The sequence below is a fragment of the Triticum aestivum genome, chromosome 6A (genome assembly GCF_018294505.1).
Source record: "Triticum aestivum cultivar Chinese Spring chromosome 6A, IWGSC CS RefSeq v2.1, whole genome shotgun sequence".
Classification (NCBI taxonomy): domain Eukaryota; kingdom Viridiplantae; phylum Streptophyta; class Magnoliopsida; order Poales; family Poaceae; genus Triticum; species Triticum aestivum.
In genome coordinates, this window is record NC_057809.1 from 259,074,721 (window position 1) to 259,081,324 (window position 6,604).

Genomic DNA, 6,604 nt, shown 5'->3' on the forward strand with positions numbered 1-6,604 from the left:
CCTTGAGAACATGATTTTTGCATTGAGTTGAGCCATAAAGATCTCTTTTCTCTTCTTCTTGTTCCTCGTGAGTGTTCAATCTTTCCATGACCTCAGTAGAATTGAGGGTTTTGAAATCAGGACACTCGCCAATCATCAGAACAAGCATGTCAAATGAATTGTCAAGAGATCGAAGCGCTTTCTTCACAACTTCATGGTCAGTGATGTCTTTGGCGTCGAGTCCTTGAAGTTCATTTGATATGTCATGGAGGCAGTCGAAGGTTTGCTGACAACTTTCATTTTCAATGCGCTTGAAGCGATTGAACTTCGCTTGAAGAGTATCAATTCGAGCTTCTTTCTGAGTTGAAACTCCTTCATTGATCATTTCAAGGACATCCCATAGCTTCTCCGCAGTTTCACACTGGCGATATCGAAGAAATTGTGCTCGAGAGAGATGGCTACCAAATGCATCTTTGGCTTGAGCATCCAGTTGAATGAGCTTCTTTTCTTCATTTGTAGGAGCTTGAGGAATAGCGATTGTGAGACCGAGCTGCACCACATTCCACATATCATCATCTATTGTGCGGAGACGGATCTTAATCTTCTCCTTCCAGAAGGGATAGTCCATCCCGTCGAATATGGGAATCTAGGTGCGATTTGTAGTTCACTAAAGACATACTTAAAGTCCAAAGTCGTTAGACTAAAATGAGCAGAGTCAAGGAATACCTTACTCTGATACCAATTGTAGGAACGAAGTATGTCTACGAGAGGGGGTGAATGGGAGTTTTAAATTTTCTTCGGAAAACTTAAATCTCTCAGAACCCAGCAGCGGAATGAATGAAAAACAGACTATAGTGAACTAAGGCAGCGTATCAAAGGGAAACTAAGGCAAGCATCGATGAGAATCATATGAATGAAAATGCATTGAAGTTAAACATAGGTGACAGAGGTAACCAAAGATGCTCAATGGCAACAAGGAATTTGTTCGACCAGTTCGTCCTTCTGCACAAGGACTGCGTCGGGTTGGAGGGGCTCTGGTATAACACAAAAGATAAACTCTCTTCACCCTATTCTTCTCGACAATCGATCCGTCAACCAATGCCGATCACTCGTGGTAGATACATGAAGGCGATCTCCAAACCTTTACAGACTTCTTCTTAGAGAACCACAATCACTCTTGGTCTCTGAAGAAATTGACACCTAACTGTCTAGAGAGTTTGCAGCTCTCAAGAGTAATAGGCGGAGCGTACTAAACTTAGATTCTAGTGATGCTGAACCACTATCTAATTCTTTAGCTCTAGGGTTTTTCTCTCAATGGATTTTAAACTCAAATCGCTCAGAGAGTGGGTTTCTCAATAATCTTCTCCGAAATCAAATGGAGCAACCACCGGACAAAGCCGGCGCGGGGTGGCTATTTATAGCCGTAGCCTTCCCAGGTGGGAAATGACCATTTTGTACATGAGGTCCATCCAATGGCCAACCGACATTCACAACGGTTGGATTTTGGAGCAATGATAACATTACTTGAGGAACAAGTAATGCTAACTCCTCGGTCCGAGGCAAATCTCTTGCAGCGAAGAAGATCACAGTCTCTTGCTGGCAAGTATTTGCTCGGAGCACAAAGCGATTTCTCTCACATCTTCCATAGGATTTGGGTTAGCATCAGAGAATCAAAGCTTCGAATGCTACTATAACATCCCGGATGTAACTTTCCCAGTTTGTACTCCAACTCTTGCCGCTTCCGGCGTTAAGTTATTTTTACTTCCTCGGGTTCGGGTTTTGTCTCCGTGTGTTGTTGTCGTTGTCATGCATCTCATATCATGTCATCATGTGCATTGCATTTGCATACGTGTTCATCTCATGCATTCGAGCATTTTCCCCGTTGTCCGTTTTGCATTCCGGTGCTTCGTTCTCCTCCGGTGGTTATTTCTAGCTTTCTTTCGTGTGTGGGGACTAAACATTTCCGGGTTGGACCGAGACTTGCCAAGCGGCCTTGGTTTACTACCGGTAGACCGCCTGTCAAGTTTCGTATCATTTGGACTTCGTTTGATACTTCAACGGTTAACCGAGGGATCGAAAAGGCCTCATGTGTGTTGCAGCCAAACACCCCTCCAATTTGGCCCAAAACCCACCTAACTCTGCTCCATCATCTAGAGCGTTCGATCACGATCTGTGGCCGAAAACCGCACCTCATCTGGACTCTCCTAACTCCCTCTATGCCTATAAATAGGTCCCCCTCGAAATATCCCGGATCCCCTCTCCCCGAAACCCTAAATCCGCTCGCACCGCGCCGGACACGTCTGTTTTCCACCGGACGAATCCCGCCGCCGCCGCCAGCCACTCCACGCCCGCCACGTGTCCGCCGCCGCCGCCTCCCACCGCGGGCCGCGGGAACCCGGAGCCGGCCCTCCCGGCCCATCTCCGCACCGCCGCCCGCGCCCTCTTCTCCACCGCGCCGCGCCCGCACTCGCCGCCATCCGCCGCCGCTGCCGCATCGCCGCCGCGCCGCCCCGCGCAGCTCGCCCGCGCTGCGCCGCCGCCCCGCCGCTGCCGCATCGCCGCCGGCCGCCGCTGCCAGATCCGGCCCGGATCCGGCCCTCCCTTGCCTCCCCGCCGGTTTTGCGACCTCGCCGGAGCTGCCGCCGCCTCGCCGGAGTTCTCAGTTCGCGTGCCGTGAACAGTAAACCCTAGATCTCGGGGTGATTTTTTCTACTAAGTCCCGAAATTCTCAGCCCATATGCACATGTTCGTAGCCCCGTAACTTTGCATCCGTAGCTCCGATTCATGCATATAGCATATCAAAATGTTCATCTCAGAGAGTACATCATTTCATTCCATTTCATCATTTTCATTTGATTTCATCTTGATGCCCGAAATGCTGTTATAAGAGGGCTACTTGAGATAATTGTCAGATCTGCTACTCCATTTAGGTTTTTGTTATTTTTGCCATGATTAATGTGTGCATGCTATGCCCATGAGTTCTACATATGTTTTGTTAAGAATTTTGTCATCTTTCCAGAGGTGCAACCCATGTATTTTTGTGATGTGTGTGGTGACTTGTGCAAGCTTGCAAAGTGGTGCACTTGCTAATTCTGTTTTCAGGGACTTAGTGATTTCACTAAGTCCTGGAGCTGTTTATCTCATGATGCCATATGTTCTTGTTGTTTCCTAGTGATCCGTGCCTCTTTTGGGGATGATCAGTAAGAGTGTTTTGTTAATATTGTAGTGCTCTATCCATCCATGTCTTTGTTTGCAATTATGGAGCACCCTAGCTTGAGTCAATCGAGCTCTACTTTTGCTACTTTGTGAATCGGGGTAGATTGTCAACTTGTTTGCAATTTTGCCAGTGATGTTATAGTTGATCCGTGCATGCTATGCTATCGTTCTTGCCATGTCTAGCTTGCATTTTGTGCCTTCTTTATGGGTGTATGATTGTCTTGCCATGACTTGCACCGTAGTGAGTGCATCGAGCTCATAAACATGCCTACTTGAGTTATGTTTCAGCATGTGCCAGTTTTCACTAAGCCTGAAAACTGATTATGTTTTTGCTATGTTCGCATACTTGCAATTGTATTTTCTGATCCCTTTTGGCTCAAGGTCACTAAGGGACTTTTGTTAAGCTCTTTGAGTAGCTCCATGCCATTCTTTACTTTGCCATGTCAGGTCCTGTAGCATGTAGTTTTGTTGCTCCGAAGAGGGCTACCTGAGCTGAAATTCCAGACAAGTGTTAATTTCACTAAGTCTGAGATCTGTTTGTCATATGCATTTTTGCCATGCTTGTTTGAACCTGCTAATGGATGAATTGGCCGTAGCTCAGTGCTAGACTTTTGTTAAGCATCTTGTGTGAATCCCTGCCATGTTTTTTGTTGTCATGTTTGGTTGCTGTAGCATGTTCATCTCATCGCATTTAGTTGGCTACTTGCTGCAAATCGTAGACCAGGTCATTTTTGAATCGCTTGCCATTTCCAAACCGTAACTCCGATTTCAGCGTTCTTTATATCGTTTTCAAGCGATTTCATCTCATCTTTCCAGTGGCACACTTGGTTTTCCAAGTTGAGGCCAGGTTCATGCATTCACTGTCATATCTTGCATTTTGCATTCCGCATCGCATCCCGCATAGCATATCATCATTGCATCATATTGCTTGATCCTTGCACGTGGTTGATTTTATCCTTATTGCTTGTTTGTCTTGTTTGGGTAGAGCCGGGAGACGAGTTCGCTAACGAGGAGCCCGTTGAGTTTACTTTCGAGGATCCAGTCAACTCTGACAACTATGCAGGCAAGATGATCACACCCTCGAAATCACTACTATCTTTGCTATGCTAGTTTGCTCGCTCTTTTGCTATGCCATTGCTATGATGCCTACCACTTGCTTGCAAGCCTCCCAAATTGCCATGTCAAACCTCTAACCCACCATTGTCCTAGCAAACCGTTGATTGGCTATGTTACCGCTTTGCTCAGCCCTTCTTATAGCGTTGCTAGTTGCAGGTGAAGATTGGAGGCCGTTCCTTGTTGGAACATTTATTTACTTGTTGGGATATCATTATTTTGCCATGTTATCTTAATGCATCTATATACTTGGTAAAGGGTGGAAGGCTCGGACTCTCGCCTAGTGTTTTGTTCCACTCTTGCCGCCCTAGTTTCCGTCATATCGGTGTTATGTTCCCGGATTTTGCGTTCCTTACGCGGTTGGGTTATAATGGGAACCCCTTGATAGTTCGCCTTGATTAAAGCTTTTCCAGCAATGCCCAACATTGGTCTTACCATTTGCCACCTAGCCTTTTCTTTCCCTTGTGTTCTGCAGACTCAAGGGTCATCTTATTTTAACCCCCCCCCCCCCCCGGGCCAGTGCTCCTCTGAGTGTTGGTCCAAACTAGAGCCCCTTCCAGCGCCACCTCGAGGAAACTCGAGGGCTGGTTTTAGTTGTACGGATTGCTTATCTGAGTGTGCCCTGAGAAAGAGATATGTGCAGCTCCTATCGGGATTTGTCGGCACATTCGGGCGGTGGTGCTGGTCTTGTTTTAACCTGTCGAAGTGTCTTGAGTAACCGAGATACCGAGTCTGATCGGAACGTCTTGGGAGGAGGTCTATTCCTTCGTTGACCGTGAGAGCTTGTCATGGGCTAAGTTGGGACTCCCCTGCAGGGATTGAACTTTCCAAAGCCGTGCCCGCGGTTATGGGCAGATGGGAATTTGTTAATGTCCGGTTGTAGATAACTTGAACCTTAATTAATTAAAATGAATCAACTGAGTGCGTTACCGTGATGGCCTCTTCTCGGCGGAGTCCGGGAAGTGGACACGGTGTTGGAGTAATGTTTGCGCAGGTTGCTTGCTAGTTTCTCGCTCGCGCTTTGCCTCCTCTTCTCGCTCTCTTTTGCGAATAAGATAGCCACCATACTTGCTAGTCGCTTGCTGCAGCTCCACTTATATTTACCTTGCCATACCTATAAGTTTAAATAGTCTTGATCGTGAGGGTGCGAGATTGCTGAGTCCCTGTGGCTCACAGATTACTATTACACCAGATGCAGGGCCTGATGATTCCACTCCAGGAGACGCGTATGAGCTCAAGTGGGAGTTCGACGAAGACTCTCAACGTTACTATGTTTCCTTTCCCGATGATCAGTAGTGGTGCCCAGTTGGGGGTGATTGGGACCGTGTCGCATGTTGGGTTCTCTTTTATTTTGGCGCCGTAGTCGGGCCATGAGTGTTTGGATGATGTAATGTTATTTATGTACTTGATTGACGTGGCGAGTGTAAGCCAACTATGTTATCTCCCCTTTTATTATCATATTACATGGGATGTTGTGAAGATTGCCTAACTTGCGACATATGCCTTCAATGCGATTATGTCTCTAAGTCGTGCCTCGACACGTGGGAGCTATAGTCGCATCGAGGGTGTCACAGCTACACCCTCTTAATAGTACGGTGGTCCTATGACTCAATGAAAGAAGAAGAAGAACGAAATAAATGTTATGTCTTCATCTCGTCTTCATTCTTCCTCGAACACAGCCATTTGCTTTGAACAGGCACCGAACCAATTGCTTGAACTTCAGCAATTTTTAGGGGTCACTCTTGTTAGCTTCATCTTCGGTGATAACCTTCGCTGCATGGCAGGGAGATTATCTTCGTCGTTTGCATCAAACTCCTCGATACTTTGGGGACTTGTTACTCTGTGTGCATTAGCAAACACATAAGTCTCATACTGTTTCTGTCAACAAACTCCAAAACATAAGGGGCATATCATTGCACCAACAATATCCATGGCTCACGCTCATGTATTGGGTGGAGTTGAAAATGCTGAAGCGGGTTAGTATGATACAATTTCTTGGTTTGACACTGGGGTGCTCATGATTTATACTTATGTGGTGAAGGTGGAGTCATACCATGCTTACACAATTCAATGAGTATGGATAACATTCGCTGAGCATCGTATATTTCGAAAAAATAATGATTATGTTTCTTATATTCATGGATATTATTATGTTGATATCAATTAATTCATCATTTCTCAATATTTATACCATAAAGAATTACATAAATAATCATGCTAGGTAGCATTCAACATCAATTTTTTGTTTTTATCATTTACCTACTCGAGGACGAGCAGGAGTTAAGCTTGGGGACGC